The sequence below is a fragment of the Dama dama genome, chromosome 7 (assembly GCF_033118175.1).
Source record: "Dama dama isolate Ldn47 chromosome 7, ASM3311817v1, whole genome shotgun sequence".
In the NCBI taxonomy this organism is placed as follows: Eukaryota; Metazoa; Chordata; class Mammalia; order Artiodactyla; family Cervidae; genus Dama; species Dama dama.
The window spans coordinates 12,225,259-12,243,153 of NC_083687.1; the positions used below are offsets into that span (position 1 = coordinate 12,225,259).

A 17,895-nucleotide genomic window follows, 5' to 3' on the forward strand; every position below is an offset into this window, starting at 1 on the left:
CACAATAGTAAAAGATGTTTATCTGTTTTCACTAGCAAAACAAACAAACAAAAAGAACAGTTTTCACACTCAATAACCAGACCAAAAGTAGAAGATTATTATAATTGCAAGTCATAACGGAAACTTGACTAACCTGACAATATAAAATAATTATATACAATCTGGGGGGGTGGTCAAGCAGAGTGAAGTGGTAAGTAGAACTGCATACATGCACATGTTTTCATCTGCCCAGCCAGTCTATGTCTGGTGCATTTAATCCATTTACATTTAAGGTAATCATCAATATGTAAGATCCATTACCGTTTTCTGAACTGTTTTGGGTCTATTTTCTGCAGATTTCTTCCTTCTCTTGTATTTCCTGCCTAGAGAAGTTCCTTTAGCATTTGTTGTAAAGCTGGTTTGGTGGTGCTAAATTCTCTTAACTTTTGATTGTCTGGAAAGCTTTTGATTTCTCCATCAAATCTGACGGAGAGTCTTGTTGGGTAGAGTATTCTTGGTTGTAGGTTCTTCCTTTTTCATCACTTTAAAGTGCCATCCCCTTCTGACTTGCAGAGTTTCTGGTGAAAAATCAGCTGATAGCCTGATGGGAGTTCCCCTATATGTTGTCAGTTTTCCCTTGCTGCTTTTAAAATTTTATCTTTGTCTTTAATTTTTGTCAGCTGGATTACTATGTCTCGGTGTGTTCCTCCTTGGATTTATATCCTGCCTGGGACTGTACTTCCTGGACTTGGTTGACTATTTCCTTCCCCATGTTAAGGAAGTTTTCAGCTATCATCTCTTCACGTATTTTCTCAGGTCTTCTCGTTCTCTTCTCCTTCTGGGGCCCCTATAATGTGAATGTTAGTGCGTTTAATGTTGTCACAGAGATCTCTTAGGCTGTTCATTTCTTTTCATTCTTTTTTCTATATTCTGTTCCGTGGGAGTGATTCCACCATTCTGTCTTCCAGGTCATTTATCCATTCTTCTGCTGTAGGTATTCTTCTATTGAGTCCTTCATTTGTCTGTTTGTTCTTTAGTTCTTCTCAGTTCAGTTCAGTCGCTCTTTTGCATTCACCTCTTTGCAAGCCCATGGACTGTAGCACGCCAGGCTTCCCTGTTGATTGCCAACTCCTGGAGCTTACTCAAACTCATGTCCATCAAGTCAGTGATGCCATCCAACCATCTCATTCTCTGTCGTCCCCTTTTCCTCCTGCCTTCAATCTTTCCCAACATCAGGGTCTTTTCCAGTGAGTCAGCTCTTCGCATCAGGTGGCCAAAGTATTGGAGCTTCAACATCAGTCCTTCCATGAATATTCAGGACTAATTTCCTTTAGGATTGACTGGTTTGATTTCCCTGCAGTCCAAGGGACTCTCAAGAGTCTTCTCCAACACCACAGTTCAAAAGTATCAACTCTTTGGCACTCAGCTTTCTTTACGGTCCAATTCTCACATCCATACATGACTACTGGAAAAACCATAGCTTTGACTAGATGGACCTTTGTCAGCAAAGTAATGTCTATTTTTTAATATGCTGTCTAGATTGGTCATAGTTTTTCTTCCTAGGAGCAAACGTCTTTTAATTTCCACGAGTAACCTCCATAATAACCACGACACCAATTAACAAAGATCAACACGATTGCAGTCACCATCTGCAGTGATTTTGGAGCCCAAAAAAATAAAGTCTGTTAACTGTTTCCATTGTTTTCCCACCTATTTGCCATGAAGTGATGTACTTGATGCCATGATCTTCGTTTTTTGGATGTTGAGTTTTAAGGCAGCTTTTCACTCTCCTCTTTCACCTTCACCAAGAGGCTCTTTAGTTCTTCTTTACTTTCTGCCATAAGGGTGGTGTCATCTGCATATCTGAAGTTATTGATATTTCTCCCGGCAATCTTGATTCCAGCTTGTGCTTCATCCAGCCCAGCATTTTGCATGATGTACTCTGCATATAAGTTAAATAAGCAGGGTGACTTTACACAGCCTTGATGTACTCCTTTCCCAATTTAGAACTAGTCCGTTGTTCCATGTCCAGTTCTATCTGTTGCTTCTTGACCTGCATACAGATTTCTCAGGAGGCAGGTCAGGCGATCTGGTATTCCCATCTCTTGAAGAATTTTCTACAGTTTATTGTGATCCACACAGTCAAAGGCTTTGGCATAGTCAATAAAGCAGAAGCAGATATTTTTCTGGAACTCTCTTGCTTTTTCGATGATCCAGTGGATCTTGGCAATTTGACCCCTGGTTCCTCTGGCTTTTCTAAATCCAGCTTGAACATCTGGAAGTTCTTGGTTCACATACTGTTGAAGCCTGGCTTGGAGAATTTTGAGCATTACACACTTGAGCTAGTGTGTGAGATAAGTACAATTGTGAGGTAGTTTGAACATTCTTTAGCATTGCCTTTCTTAGGGACTGGAATGAAAACGGACCTTTTCCAGTCCTGTGGCCACTGCTGAGTTTTCCAAATTTGCTGGCATATTGAGTGCAGCACTTTCACAGCATCATCTTTTAGGATTTGAAATAACTCAGCTGGAATTCCATCACCTCCACTAGCTTAGTTCTTCTAGGTCTTTGATAAACATTTCTTGCATCTTCTTCATTGTTTTCCCAAGATTCTGGATTATCTTCACTATCACTACTCTGATTTCTTTTCTGGAAGGTTGCCATCTCCACTTCATTTAGTTGTTTTTCTAGGGCTTTATCTAGTCCCTTCATCTGGAACATAACTTTCTGTTTTTTCATTCTAATGAACTTTCTGTAACGTGCTTTTTGTTTTAGCCGCTGTGGGACCGTGGTTCTTCTCGCTTCTTCTGTCTGCCCTCTGATAGAGGAGGCCAAGAGGCTTCTGCAAGCTTCCTGATGGGAGGGACTGGTGGTGGGAAAAACAGAGTCTTGCTCTGGTGAGCAGGGCCTTACTCGTAAAGCTTTAATCCAACTATCTGCTGATGAGTGGGGTTGCACTCGCTCCCTGGCAGTTGTTTGGCCTGAGACAAACCAGCCCTGGGTTCTATAGCACAGTTAATGGGGACCTTCAAAAGGGCTTACACCAAGGGAGACCATCTCAAACTGTTGCCACCATTGTCCCCATCCCTGTGGTGAGCCCCTGCCAACCCATGCCTCCACAGGACACCTCCAACACCAGCAGGTAGTTTTGGTTCAATCTCCTGTGGGGTCACTGATCCTTTCCTCTAGATCTTGGTATGCACAAGATTTTGTTTGTGCCCTCCAAGACTGGAGTCTCTGCTTCCCCCAGTACTGTGGAGGTCTTGTAATCAAATCCTGCTGCCCTTCAGGGTCAGATTCCCTGGGGATCCCCAGTCCCTTTGTTAGATCCCCAGCTCACCCACCTGGCAGGTATGGGATTTGATTTTATCATGATTGCACCCATCCTACCATCACGCTGCAGCTTCTTCTTTGTCTTTGGACATGGGATATCTTTTTTCGGTGGGTTGCATCATCCTCCTGTCAATGGTTGTTCAACAGCTAGTTGGGATTTTGGTGCTCTTGCAGGAGATGAGCACACGTCCTTCCAGTCTGCCATTTTGAACCATAAGGCCAGGATTTAAGAGATCCTTAAAAGCAGGGTCATGGTTTGTCCTTATTTAGATTCTCCAGAATACCTCTACCTTTTAGACTGGTAAGACAGAAAGGGCAAGGAATTTGGAGCTCCTTACAAGCTGTGTGATGTTGCTTAAATTTTAACTCCTCAAAGCCTTTTTTCTCTACCTGTGTAATCAGAATAAAAATAATATCTACTTTCACAGAGTGACCTTCTGGATTAAATGGTATAATGTGCATGTTAAAAGTATACTAGCTCTTATTATCATCAATCATCTAAAATGACAGACAGACATCTTTTCATGCAAGGCAAATACTGAAAAGATAATCAACAGACAAAACAAAAAAACACCTCACTGCCTGCTGTCATGATGAATTCCCTAACAGCTCTCGTGGCTGAGCAGGAAAAGTCAAGACTTAGTGACATCCACAGTTATGTGGTATTAGGTTAATAAGGAACGTTAAGGCTCCCTAAGTCACTGTGTGATCCTCTTGCCTACACAATCAAAAAGAACTATTTTATACTTGTGACAAATGTCTTATTGATAAAACTGATGATTAAACAAGTAAATGTGTCTTAACTCACTTCCAGTTGACCTAAACTTACTTCAATATCAACAAAGACACAAATCAAAAACTTTGCTGTATCCAAAAATCTTCAAAGAGAACACCAAAAACCAGCAGCTAAGCCCCTTTGCTTTATTTACTAGTACAGTTTATGCCAGACACCAAAGATCCAAGTGCTTGGCTCAGGGTAAGGGACAGGTCAGAACAAAGTGTGCTCAAACAAACAACAACAAAAACTAAGTACCAGTTGTTGTATGTGATGCTGGGCAAGACAGTTAGGAAAATGAGATGAACAAGATTTGTTCCCAAATTCCAGTAACCTACCACTCACAAAACACCTCTCTCATGCATAGAAATTTGCAGAAAGCACTTCAAACACAAAAGAAAAGATCTTTTAAACATTTTGGAGGTCGTGGACCATATCCCTTCAGAAATACATATACACAAAATATTTCCTGGGCCTTTACAGATACATTGACATCCATCAGTAAACCCCTAGGGAAACCATCTCAATAAACAAGTTAAAACCATCAACAGAAAGGTTATTAGGGAACAGGACAGTCAGAGGGTCTCAAAGCATGACCCTCCAGACTAATTATACCTAAAAAAAGGACAAGGGCTTTCCAGTGGAGTGGTCTGATCACACACGTAACCTACATCGTGACCAAACTCTGCATCTTCTTTATTGACACAAGCTGGCTTCACTGTGCCTCCTGCTGTGATGTAACAGGAAGTATACAAGTAGTATTTCTACCAAAAATGTTTAACCTGAAACTAAGCAAGAAGAAAAGACAAAATTAGGGTGTGGAACATTCTACAAGACAACTGGCTTAGACTCCTCAAAATGTTAATGTTATAAAAGAAAAAAAGGTAAAGAAAGGAAAGAAAAGGGGCCTGTTCTGGTTTTAAAAAGACTAAAGAGACACAACCACCAAATGCAACGTGTGATCCTTGGCTGGATACCAGATTAGGAGGAACAAAAACTTACAGAAGCAAATTTTGAGGAGAATTAGGAAAATTTAGAAAAACAGACTATATACTACCTTATTATTACTGTATAATGTTAGCTTTCTAGAGTGTGATATAGTATTGTGGTTCTGTACAGACTAATCTCCTCATTCTTAGGGGAGACATGCTGAAGGGATTTAGGGATGAGGTGCCATGATGGGTGCCTCTTACTTTCAACTGATTTGACAGCGTGTGTGAGCACAAATATCACAAACAGCTAAAAACAAAGCATTCAGAAAGCATGAATACAACACATCCAAAGGCAAGGCCTTTCTTTTGAACATTTGTCATTTGGTGATCAGCTAAACTTTCAGATGAAAACTCTGTGATTAAAAAAACATTTTCTTTTGGTTCTAACCCTCCCCTTTGAAAATAGTGGCTTGCTCAAATTCAAATAAAGAGGGAAGTTGTATACACTGATTTGCAAGGTTTACAAATCTCATTTGATAAAGGAATTTGCTCTTCAGTTTTGGTTCTAACACTTGAAGGGATACAAATAACCTTTGTGATCTCAAAATGATTTTGACCAGTATGGAGTCCACATGAAAAGAAGTAGCACAAATAATTAAAACACAAAGATAAAAACCAAACTAAAGCTATGTTGAACTTTCAAAGGCAGATGAATCTGGAAGAATAAATAAATAAACTGAACTTTCCAAGTACTTACCCTTAATTCCAGTTATGCCATCTGATACAGATTTTTGTATCAGACAAAACAAATAAAGAAAAACTTCTTTGATCCAGTGTTACATGACAAAAAGGCTGTAAGAATAGATAATTCCTAAAAACCAACTGGACATGTTGAGAAAGTTTCACTTTTTTTTGTAAGAGAGCTGTGTCTTTGTTCCCTACCCTACATTTATTCTGGATTTAAAATCACTCTGTAGCTATGGATATTAATCTATGATAAAGCTCACTGTTCTGAACTGTCCAAAGGGGGAAACTGCTGCCCAGTGCCTCAGAAAGAGAACACACAGTTCGCTCTGTTATGGATAAGCATGCACTCTCCAAAGTGATGGTCAGCAAACACCTGAGACAGCACAGAAAAATGAGACTATGCTGAGCATTTCATCAACAGTGTACTGAAAACTTCAATTTACCTAACTATATTGTCATATTCCCCCAAGTGAGAAATCATTCTAAAGGTTTATCCACTAATTAACCTTACATATTACGTACTCTACTCATTGCTCTCTTTGTTAAAATATAGGTATCTTGTATCAAAGATTATCCTACTGTCTAGCAAGAGTTTTCAGAAAGAAGGCAGAAAAGACTAGAGAAACTGGCTACTTTGGTAGGAGCACAGAAAATTACATTTTTAAGTACCACATATATCTGGGGCTTCCCTGGTGGCTCAGACGGTGAAGTGTCTGCCTACAATGTGGGAGACCCGGGTTCGATCCCTGGGTTGGGAAGATTCTCTGGAGAAGGAAATGGCAACCCATTCCAGTATTCTTGCCTGGAAAATCCCATGGATGGATGGAGGAGCGTGGTAGGCTATAGTCCATGGGGTCACAAAGAGTCGGACACAACTGAGCGTTTTACATCCACATCTACATGTCTGGGCCATAAAGATTCTCAGTCTCCTAAAACTAAAGCACAAAAGAAAGAAAACACAAGGAAGGGCTTAAAACTGAATGCAGATAACTGCATCGTAACTTTGAGAATATTCATGGGAGGATGAACTGGGAAGCCTTCATTTACTTTCAATCCCAGGTCAGTAACATTCAAGTCCAGTCACAGAGGAGTGTCGGGAGGAGTTATCTCTCCATAGACAATGAAAGTGAAAGTGAAGTCGCTCAATTGTGTCCAACTCTTGGCGACCCCATGGACGGTAGCCTACCAGGCTCCGCGGTCCATGGGATTTTCCAGGCAAGAATGCTGGAGTGGGCTGCCATTTCCTTCTCCAGGGGATCTTCCCAACCCAGGGATCGAACCCAGGTCTCCTGCATTGCAGACAGACGCTTTACTGTCTGAGCCACTAGGGAAGCCCTTCTATAGATAATACATACATACAAAAGAGAGGATATACATGCACGCACAGGAAACAAGACCAAATATACAGACTATATGTCTATATGAGATTGCACACTGTATTTATTCACCTATGTCCCTCCAGTTATTTGCTTCTTTACACTGGGGTGGGGAATGAAGAGATGACAAAGAACACTCTAAGATACGTTCATACATTCACCGTTCCTCCTTTATAAAAGAAACCTGCTAGAACATATGCAAACAACCAGTAAGTATGAAAAGATGTTCAACATCATTATTCATAAAGGAAATGCAAATCTAAATCACAATAAGATACCACTTCACACCCATTAGGATGGTTATTATTAAAAAAGGGAAAGTGTTGGTGAAGATGTAGAGAAGTCAGAACCCTCATGCACTGCTGGGTAGTAATGTAAAATGGTGCAGCTTCTGTGGAAAGGTTTGGTGGTTCCTCAAAATATTAAACATAGAATTACCATAGAATTCAGCCATTCCACTCCTGGGTATGTACCCAAAAGAAGTAAAACCAGAGACTCAAACAGGTATTTTGACTCAAAGCAGTATTATGCACAAAAGCCAAAAGCTTAGGAAAAAATCCAAGTGTCCATAAACAAAATATGGTTATGTGTGCAGTATGAATTATATATTGTTAAAATGAATATTATTTGGCCATAAAAAGGAATGAAATCCTGATACATACTGCAACATGGAGGAAGTTGAAAATGTTATGCTAAGTAAAATAAGACACAAAAGGACAAACATCGTATAATTTCACATATATGAAGTACATAGAACAGGCAAGTTTACAGAGACAGAAAACAGAATAGAGATCACCAAGGGCAGGGGGAGCAGAGACTAGAGAGTGGTGGTTTAATGGATACAGAGTGTCTTTTGGGGGAGATATAAAGGTTCTGGAAAAGAGTGGTGATAACTGCTCAGCAACGTGAAGTGCATAATGCCACAGCACTGTACATTTAAACACAGCTCTCTCCTTAGTCCTCTGGCCTTCCACTTAATTGAGGATGCCTTCTGCATTTCCAGTGCAATCCCAAAGTTCTGAGTCAAGCCTCCAGAAGCGTTCTGCATCAGTTCTGGAGGGAGAGACCAAAGACTCTGGGATGCCCAATCATAAAGAGGGAGAGGAAGGAGAATCCTAAATTGAACTACCGCTTGATAGCTACAAATTGCTTCCTCCTTTATTGTCTCTCTCAGATACATACAATGCTTTGGTAAATTCACTTTTCCCAGTAATTACTGAAGAAAGCAAAGTTAATAGACCAAATTTATAATTACTCTTGTCACTAACCATTTACTTGGATAAATTACTGTTCTTAAATAAGCAGGAGGCAAAGAGTTAAATTAGTATTAAAACAAAAATCTAGAAAACACGAGAACATCCAAATGCCAAATGTTGAAAGACAGGACACCAAGGTCAACTTTCTCCCTGAGATGGCACTGGAGAGACAGAAAACTTACAAAGCTCTGAGCTTGAAAACAAGAAAAAGTATATTACTGAACTAGAATGCAGAAGAGATCGGTCCCAAGGAGAGAACAAAGAGCAAACTGCCTTCTAAACACTAACTATAACAGCTCTTCCCAAGGGAGCCTGGACAACCTCCCAAAGAGCAGAGAAATTAAGCAGAGCCCCACCGGGGGACAGCAGATGCGGTGTTCCATCAGTTAGACCAGGCAGGCTTCCCTCCCTCCCAAATACACAAGGTGGCTCCCATTTTCTTCTATAAAGAGGTAAAAAATTTTTTTATTCCAGGGGTTCAGCTATACCACTAGGATATATATATGGTATTTGTCTTCTTTCCTTCATCCGTGCAAGGGCCTCAACAACCTGGTCCTTCAACACTGAAAGCAAGTCTCTGGGGATCTCAAGGAAGTACCTGCTGTTTCTTTTCCTTCAATGTCTGTCCTCTGCTTCCAGAAGTATTATTAGACAGACTTGGGCATATCCTTGGTTATATGCTTCAGGTCTCCTAAACATGTTTCTGGGATAAATATCAGAAGTACCCAAGAAGCTTTAAAAAGTCACTGTTGCCAGTGGACCCACTTTCAGAGAGTCTGGATGTAACTAGTCTGTGGTCAGGATACCCATGTTTTTAGAAAGCATCTCAGGTGATTCTAGTGTGCACAGAGGGTTAAGAAACATTGGTCTTTTCTCTCAGATTCCATCTTTGTCCTTTTGCTCTATATCTTAAAAGATATCTTTTGATGAAATTTCTAGATCACCTTTTGTTTGTCAGCCATGTCCACTGTGTCACTTAATTTGTTCAAAGGATTTTTTAAAATAATGTTTATTTCTATATACTCTTATTATCTGATTGCTCATTTTTTCTTAGCATGTCCTTACTTTACGGATGCAATTACCTCCCAAATGGAGAAATATCAATAACCTCAGATATGCAGATGACACCACCCTTATGGCAGAAAGTGAAGGGGAACTAAAAAGCCTCTGATGAAAGTGAAAGAGGAGAGTGAAAAAGTTGGCTTAAAGCTCAACATTCAGAAAACTAAGATCATGGCATCTGGTCCCCTCACCTCATGGGAAATAGATGGGGAGACAGTGGAAACAGTGTCAGACTTTATTTTTTGGGGCTCCAAAATTACTGCAGATGGTGACTGCAGCCATGAAATTAAAAGACGCATACTCCTTGGAAAGAAAGTTATGACCAACCTAGATAGCCTATTAAAAAGTAAAGACATTACTTTGCCAACAAAGGTCCATCTAGTCAAGGCTATGGTTTTTCCAGTGGTCATGTGTGGATGTGAGAGTTGGACTGTGAAGAAAGCTGTGTGCCAAAAAATTGATGCTTTTGAACTGTGGTGTTGAGAAGACTCTTGAGAGCCCCTTGGACTACAAGGAGATCCAACCAGTCCTTCCTAAAGGAGATCAGTCCTGGGTGTTCATTGGAAGGACTGATGCTGAAGCTGAAACTCCAATACTTTGGCCACCTGATGTGAAGAACTGACTCATTGGAAAAGACCCTGATGCTGAGAGGGATTGGGGGCAGGAGGAAAAGGGGACGACAGAGGATGAGATGGCTGGATGGCATCACTGACTCGATGGGCATGAGTTTGAGTAAACTCCGGGAGTTGGTGATGGACAGGGAGGCCTGGCGTGCTGTGATTCATAGGGCTGTAAAGAGTCGGACACGACTGAGCAACTGAACTGAACTGAACTTACAGCTAAACTAATATGGCTAAATAAAAGTAAAATTTTCCTCAAGACGAATGTTTAAATGAAAATTGACAAATTCATACCATAAGAATATTATGTAGTCTTTGAAAAGGATGAGATAAATCTAAAGAGAATATTGAGCTAAGAGTCTAAACATCAAAAACATCAAAACAAATGAATTGAGAAAGGATTCTGTAGATGTCCATCCATTAAAAAAGAATACCACTGTAATAAATGAAATGTGTTGTTACAATGCATAGTGCCCAATGATTTGGTTCTCTGGGCTGTAAACAAAACCAAAGTCACTTGATAATGTCACAAAGGAACAATATATGTGGTACAGACAATGTGGTATATATCACAATTACTTGCAGTAACCAACTATGGTTCCCAGTATAGATTTGGTGTGTACAATCATTTTAGAGCACTGGATTACAATTATGCAAATATTACATATTACATGCCAAAATGTCTCTTTCATCATTGTTCTTTCCTAGAGTTAAGACAACTAAATTCTAAAAATATTCATAGGAAACAGGTGAGGTCTTAGCTATTCTAGATAAAGTGAAAGTCACTCAGTCATGTCCGACTCTTTGCAACCACATGGACGATATAGTCCATGGAATTCTCCAGGCCAGAATACTGGAGTGGGTAGTCTTTCCCTTTTCCAGGGATCTTCCCAACCCAGGGATTGAACCCAGGTCTCCTGCACAGCATGCGGATTCTTTAACAGCTAAGCCACAAGGGAAGTCCTTATTCTAGATAAGCAATCTTCTAATAATGACATGAAAGTTGGAACAATGTCCAACATGTACTATGAAGTGAATGGGAAGCTGGAGAACAATTAGTATGATCCTATTTTTTTTTTTATCCTATTTTTAGGAAGAAAATGGTATACTTTTACTAATATATACAAGAAATGTATATTTAACCACTGTTAAGACAGTGTTACCTCTGGAAAATGAACTTTAGGAGGGTAAAAAGGAATTTTCACTTGTAAAATTTTTTATCATTTAAGTATTAACACTAAGTATATATTTCTTTCATAATTTTTTTTTAGACTTAGGACAAGTTTTTTTTTTTAAAAAGATCAAATGATGACAATACTTCATTGCACTCATCAGGATTTTTTATTCTTTCTGTTCAATTTAATTCAAACATGGTGTAGTGCCTCCTATGTAGAGGAAGCAAACTCTGGTTGAGTGAGAGGTGCTTGTAAGAGATCCAGAAGGCAGTCAGGAGATGAAGCCTGCACTCAGGAGAGCTCTGGGTGACAGTATACATTTGGGAGTTATCAGATTCTACAAGGTAATTAAGATAAAAGTATAGGGATGCCCCTAATTGATAGTCCAGTGGCTAAGACTCAGTGCTCCCAAGGCAGGGGGGCCTTGGTTTGATCTCATCAGGGAACTAGATCCTGCAAGTCGCAGCTAAAGATCTTGCATGCCTCAGTAAAGATCAGAGCTGCAACTAAGACCCTGGTCACAGCCAAATAAATAAAAATAAATATTAAAAAAAAAAAAAAAAAAGATAAAAGTACAGTTGCAATTGCTTCCAGGAAAGTGAAACTGGCTTTCAAACTTTTAATCTCCCAACCTCACTTCTGATTACTATGTCCTGTGGCAGTACAGATGAAATCATTTCCATGGAACTTACACGCTGCTAAGGGTAAATACAGGAGTGAGACTCTCTTCATGTTGTGACAGAAAAATTAAATTTCCACCTGTGCCACAGTGGTATTAACTTGAGTTGACTCATTAGGATCAAACAGTCGGATTCCAAGTCTGCTGATGATCTCTAAGAACCGAACAACAAGGTAACGTACGGCAAAAGGTCTGTAACATCATATAGGCAGAGTGTGTCCTATGCACTTTTGAACCCCCACCACCTAGTGTGAATGGGCATACAAGAGGCACTCGATAAACTCAAATGAATTGTGATATTCAAAAGCAATCAATGTAAACATCATAAAATAGCAGACAGTATAAGGCATCAGCACTGAAATTTAATTATCAGTGTACTATATTCCTTCTCTCTCCAGGTTAGAAAAATCTAACCTGTAGAACGACACCATACCTAAGACAGGACCTTCCACCTGACAAGTTAACCTAAGTGAATCCTGTCAGCTAGATAAAGATTTGTCTATCTTTCTAAGTAAACACCCTCTTTGGAATGACTCATATATTCCATGTTTCCAGAACAAATTCCTAATTAGAGGGCATGTATACAGTAGAGTACTGCCCTGTGCCTAAATTTAACCTCAAACCTGCTGTAACTAAGCTACGGGATCTTTGGTTCTTGCTCAGTTTTCCATTTCTCTATCTGTAAATTTTGGGGGTGGGGGGGGTTAGACTAGAATGATAAATTTAAGGTTTATTCCAACTGTTAATTTTTTACAAAATTTATTTATTTTTGGTTGCACTGAGCATTCAGTCCTGCACACAGGCTTTCTCTAGTTGGAGCAAGGGGGGCTGCTCTTCGCTGTGCTGACTTCTCTGGTTGCAGAGCACAGGCTCTAGGGCACCTGGGCTCAGTAGTTGCAGCACACGGGCTGAGCTGCTCCAGGGTGTGTGTGATCATCCCAGACCAGGGATCGAACCCATGTCCCCTGCCTTGGCAGGCAGATTCCTATCCAATGCGCCACCAAGGAAGTTCCCCAACTGTAATGTTTTATATCTAGGATTAATTTTTAATGAATAAGTGCATGTTTTACCTTGTAAGAAAATGAGGTTTGATATGTGGAATGGAAAACAATTCCCAAGGAATGGAAAGTTATTCTGTTATCACAGAGTTCACTCTCTACTGCAGCCTTCTGGTAAAACTTTATTAATTCTGAGGGTTATCCTCTTAGATATTTTCTACAGCTGCCACAACAGTCACCAATGTAATGGCTTAAACAATATGCACTTATTATCTTACAGTTATGGAGTGCAGAAGATAAAAATGGGTCTCACTGGGCTAAAATCAAGGTGCTAGCATGGCTGCATTCCTCCTGGATGCTCTAGGAAAGTCTCCTGCTTCTTCCAGACTCTAGAGGCTGCCCATCAGCTCAGTTCAGTCGCTCAGTCGTGTCCAACTCTTTGCAACCCCCATGGACTGCAGCACGCCAGGCCTCCCTGTCCATCATCAACTCCCAGAGCTTGCTCAATCTCATGTCCATCGAGTCAGTGATGCCATCCAACCATCTCATCCTCTGTCATCCCCTTCTCCTCCCTCCTTCAACCTTTCCCAGCAGCAGGGTCTTTTCCAATGAGTCAGTTCTTCACATCAGGTGGCCAAAGAATTGGAGCTTCAGCTTCAGCATCAGTCCTTCCAATCAATATTCAGGACTGATTTCCTTTAGGAGTGACTGGTTTGATCTCCCTGTAGTCCAAGGGATTCTCAAGAGTCTTCTCCAACACCACAGTTCAAAAGCATCAAACCTTCGGCGCTCAGTTTTCTTTACAGTCCAACTCTCACATCCATACATGACTACTGGAAAAACCATAGCTTTCACTGGACGGACCTTTGTCGGCAAAGTAATGTCTCTGCTTTTCAATATGCTGTCTAGTTTGGTCACAGCTTTTCTTCCAAGCAGCAAGCGTCTTTCAATTTAATGGCTGCAGCCACCATCTGCAGTGATTCTTGAGCCCAAGAAAACAAAGTCTGTCACTGTTTCCACTGTCTCTCCATCTATCTGACACGGAGTGATGGGGACAGATGCCATGATCTTAGTTTTTTGAATGCTGAGTTTGAAGCCAGCTTTTTCACTCTCCTCTTTCACTTTCATCAAGAGTCTCTTTAGTTCTTCTTCACTTTCTGCCATAAGGGCAAGTGTCATCTGCATATCTGAGGTTATTGATATTTTTCCTGGCAATCGCTGTGCTTCATCCAGCCTGGCATTTCTTATGATGTACTCTGCATATAAGTTATATAAGCAGGCTTATGGCCCACTTCCTCCATTTCCAAAGCCAGCAACATCGTTTTCTCTCTGATCATCCTGCTACAGTCACCATCTCCCTCTGGCCACAGATGGGGAAGTTTCTCTGCTTTCTTAAGAATCATTATGTTTAAGAATGATTATGCTGGGCTCACCTGGATAATCCAGGAAAATTTCCCCACCTCAAACTTTTAACCTTGATCATATCTGCGAAGTCCCTTCTACTCTGTAAGGTAATATATTAATAAATTTCAGGAGTTAGGATGTGGGCATCTTTGGAAGGGTCTTTACTCTTCTATCTACCTTAGATGCCTAGCCATCCAAACAAGATCATAAGAATGTCTCCCAAGCCTAGAATTCTGTTGACTTCCATCATCTTACACTCAGCATTCTTTCAACATTCCTTCCTCTCTCTCATTTATCATCCAGTTGGATTACAATGTCCTAATCTGATAACACAATTAAATCTAACATTTGATACATCACTACTATAAAAAATTCTTCAGAATTTCAGAAAGCCCAAATTGGAACATTTATTCAGTTTCTCAATTTTGTAATAAGTTAAAAATTATAAGCAAACTTGATAAATACAGTGCATGTTTTCTCACCTCAAACTTAACCACTGAAAAATTAGTTTAAAAACTGAGTCCCTTACCTTATTCTGAAATTCAAGCAGCTTGCTATCCCCAAATGTTGAACACACAAAATTTTAACAGAGTTGACAATAAACTGCATATATTTAAAGAATACACAGTTTTTAAGTTTTGACGTACATATATGTATTCATAAAGCCATCATTGCAATCAACATAATGGATACGTTTGTCAGCCACAAATTTTCTTTGTATCTCTTTATGATTCACTTCTCTTTGGCTCACATCAGAGCAATCTCTGATTTGCTTTCTGAATAGTTTCTATTTTATAGAATTTCATATAAACAGAATGTCTTTCTTCCCCCTGAATTCTTTCTCTTACTTTAATAGAGAATAAAATACATTGTTGCAGTATCAGTAATTCGTTCCTTTTTATTGCTGTGTAGTATTCCATTTTATGAGACAGGGCACAACGTCTGCTGTTGATGCACACTTGCACTGTTTTCAAGTTTTGCCTGTTACAAATAAAGCTGCTATGAATATTTGGGTACAAATCTTTATGTGGTCATATGCATTCATTTCTCTTAAATAAATGCCTAGGTGTGGGAAGGCTAAATCACAGAGCAGGTGTACATTTTTGGTCTTTAAGAAAGTGGCAAACTGCTTTCCAAAGTAGATGTACCATTTTGTACAGAAGTGTGTAAAAGTTTCAGCTGCTCCACATCCTACTAACACTTAGTACTGTAGGCCTTTTTAACTGAAGGCATTCTAACATGTACATAGTGCTATCTTATCGTGATTTTAATCTGCATTTTCCTAATGAGTAACGGTGTTGATCATCTTTTCATGGGCTGACTTGCCATCTGTGTATCTTCTTTGATGAACTGTCCAAATCTTTTGCCTATTTTTGACTTAATTTTCTTAATTTTTTTAAGTTCTGAGAGTTCCTTATATAATCTGAATATAAATCTTTAATCAGATGTGATCTGTGAATATTTTCTCCCAGTCTGTGACCTGTCCTTTTATTCCCTTGAAGGTGGCTTTCAAAGAGATGTTCTTAATTGATACAGTCCAATTTATCTTTTTCTTCTTTTATAAATCATGCTTTTGGTGTTGTACCTTAAAAATCTTTACCAGACCCAAAATATTTTCTCCTAAAAATTTTATTGATTTGGACCTTACATTTAGGTCTATGATCAATTTTGAATTAACTTTAATATATAAGGTATGGAATAAGGTGTGGATTTAGTTTTTTGTATATGAATATCAAGTTATTCCCCTACCATTTGTTGAAAAGACTAACCATTTTTCTATTTAATTGATTTGGCACTGTACTCAAAAACTGACCATATTTTCTGTTCCATGGGTCTACTTATCTTTACATCAATATCACAATATTATTGTAGCTATAGTAAGTTTTAGAAATCAGATGGTTTTAAGTCCTCTCTATTCTTCCATTCTAAGTGAAGTGAAAGCCACTCAGTCGTGTCCGACTCTTTGCAACCCCATGGACTGTACAGTCTATGGAATTCTCCAGGCCAGAATACTGGAGTGGGTAGCCTTTCCCTATTCCAGGGAAACTTCCCAACCCAGGAACTGAACCTGGGTCTCCTGCATTGCAGGCAGATTCTTTACCAGCTGAGCCACAAGGGAAGCCCTCTTCTATCCTAGGACATTTGCATTACCATATAAACTTTAAAACCAACTTGACACTCTCTACACATTGCCAGCTGAATTTGATTGAGGTTGCACTGAATCTATACCTTTAGAGAAAACTGACAATATTGAGTCTTCCAATCCTTGAATACAGTATATCTTCATTTATCTGAGTTTTCCTTAATTCCTCTCAGTAATATTTAATAGATTCCAGTGGAGAGATCTTACATATCTCTTAGGAAATTTATCCTTAGGTACTTAATATTTCAAATTTTACTACAAATGGTATTCTTTTAAAATTTCAACTTCTGGCTGTTCGTTTCCTAGTATAGAGAAATATAGTTGACTTTTCTGTATTGATCTTGTATCCTGCAATTTTGCTTGTTGGTGTTCAATTGCTAAGTCATGTCCAACTCTGTGACCCCAAGGATTGTAGCACACCAGGCTCCTCTGCCCTCTACTATCTCTGGGAATTTGCTCCAATTCATATCCATTGAATTGGTGATGCTATCTAACCATCTTATCCTCTGCCCCCTCTTCTCATCCTGCCTTCAATCTTTCCCAGCATCAGGGTCTTTTCCAATGAGTCAGCTCTTCACATCAGGTGGCCAAAGTACTGGAGCTTCAGCAAGTCCTTCCAAAGAATGTTTGGAGTAGATTCAGAACTCTTCGCTCTTACTCATCTGTCTTGGATGCCCCTGTAGAGCATGGCTCAGAACTTCACTGAATTATGCGAGTCTCTTTGCCACAGGGTGTGATCCATCAAGGGGGCCACTTTGCTAAGTGTACTTACTTCTAGTAGCTTTTTTTCTTTTTAAAGAAATCATAGGCAATCATGTCATCTGTGATAAAAAGTTGTTTTACTTCTTCTATTCCAATCGGAATGCCTTTTATTTCTTGTTCTTATTAGATTGCGCTGGCTGTAAGTTCCAGTACAATCCTGAATAGAAGCTGTGACTCACGGTGGACATCATGCCTTATTCCTGACATTGGAAGGGAAGGATTCAGCCTTTCAGTGCTAAGTATGATTTCAGATACTAGTTTTTCATGGATGTCCTTTATCAGACTGAGAAAGTTTCCTTCTTTCCCTAATTTGTTGAGTTTTTAATGATGGATTTTGTTAAATGCTTTTTTTTGCATCTATTGAATTGATCATATGGTGTTTTTACTTTACTGACATGGTACATGATAATTGATTTTGAAATGTCAAACCAACCTTGAATTCCTGTGACAAATCTCACTTGGTCACTGTATTTTTTTATCTTTTTATATGTAGTTGGAGTGTATTTGCTAAAATTTTGTTAAGAGTTGTGCAACTGTGTTCAGGAAGGATACTGGTCTGTAACTTTTTCTTGTAGTGTATTTGGTTTTAGTATTAGGACAATACAATTGTTGTAGAATGAGTGAAGAAGGATTCTCTCCAACTTAATGGAAGAA

General features: G+C 39.4%; 1 protein-coding gene across 4 annotated transcripts in view; it reads right to left on the bottom strand.

Annotated features, from left to right (window-relative positions):
• Nucleotides 1-17,895, bottom strand: part of FKBP5 (FKBP prolyl isomerase 5) — a 112,753-nt gene that overhangs the window by 66,274 nt on the left and 28,584 nt on the right. The gene's annotated exons all lie outside the window — the stretch shown is intronic.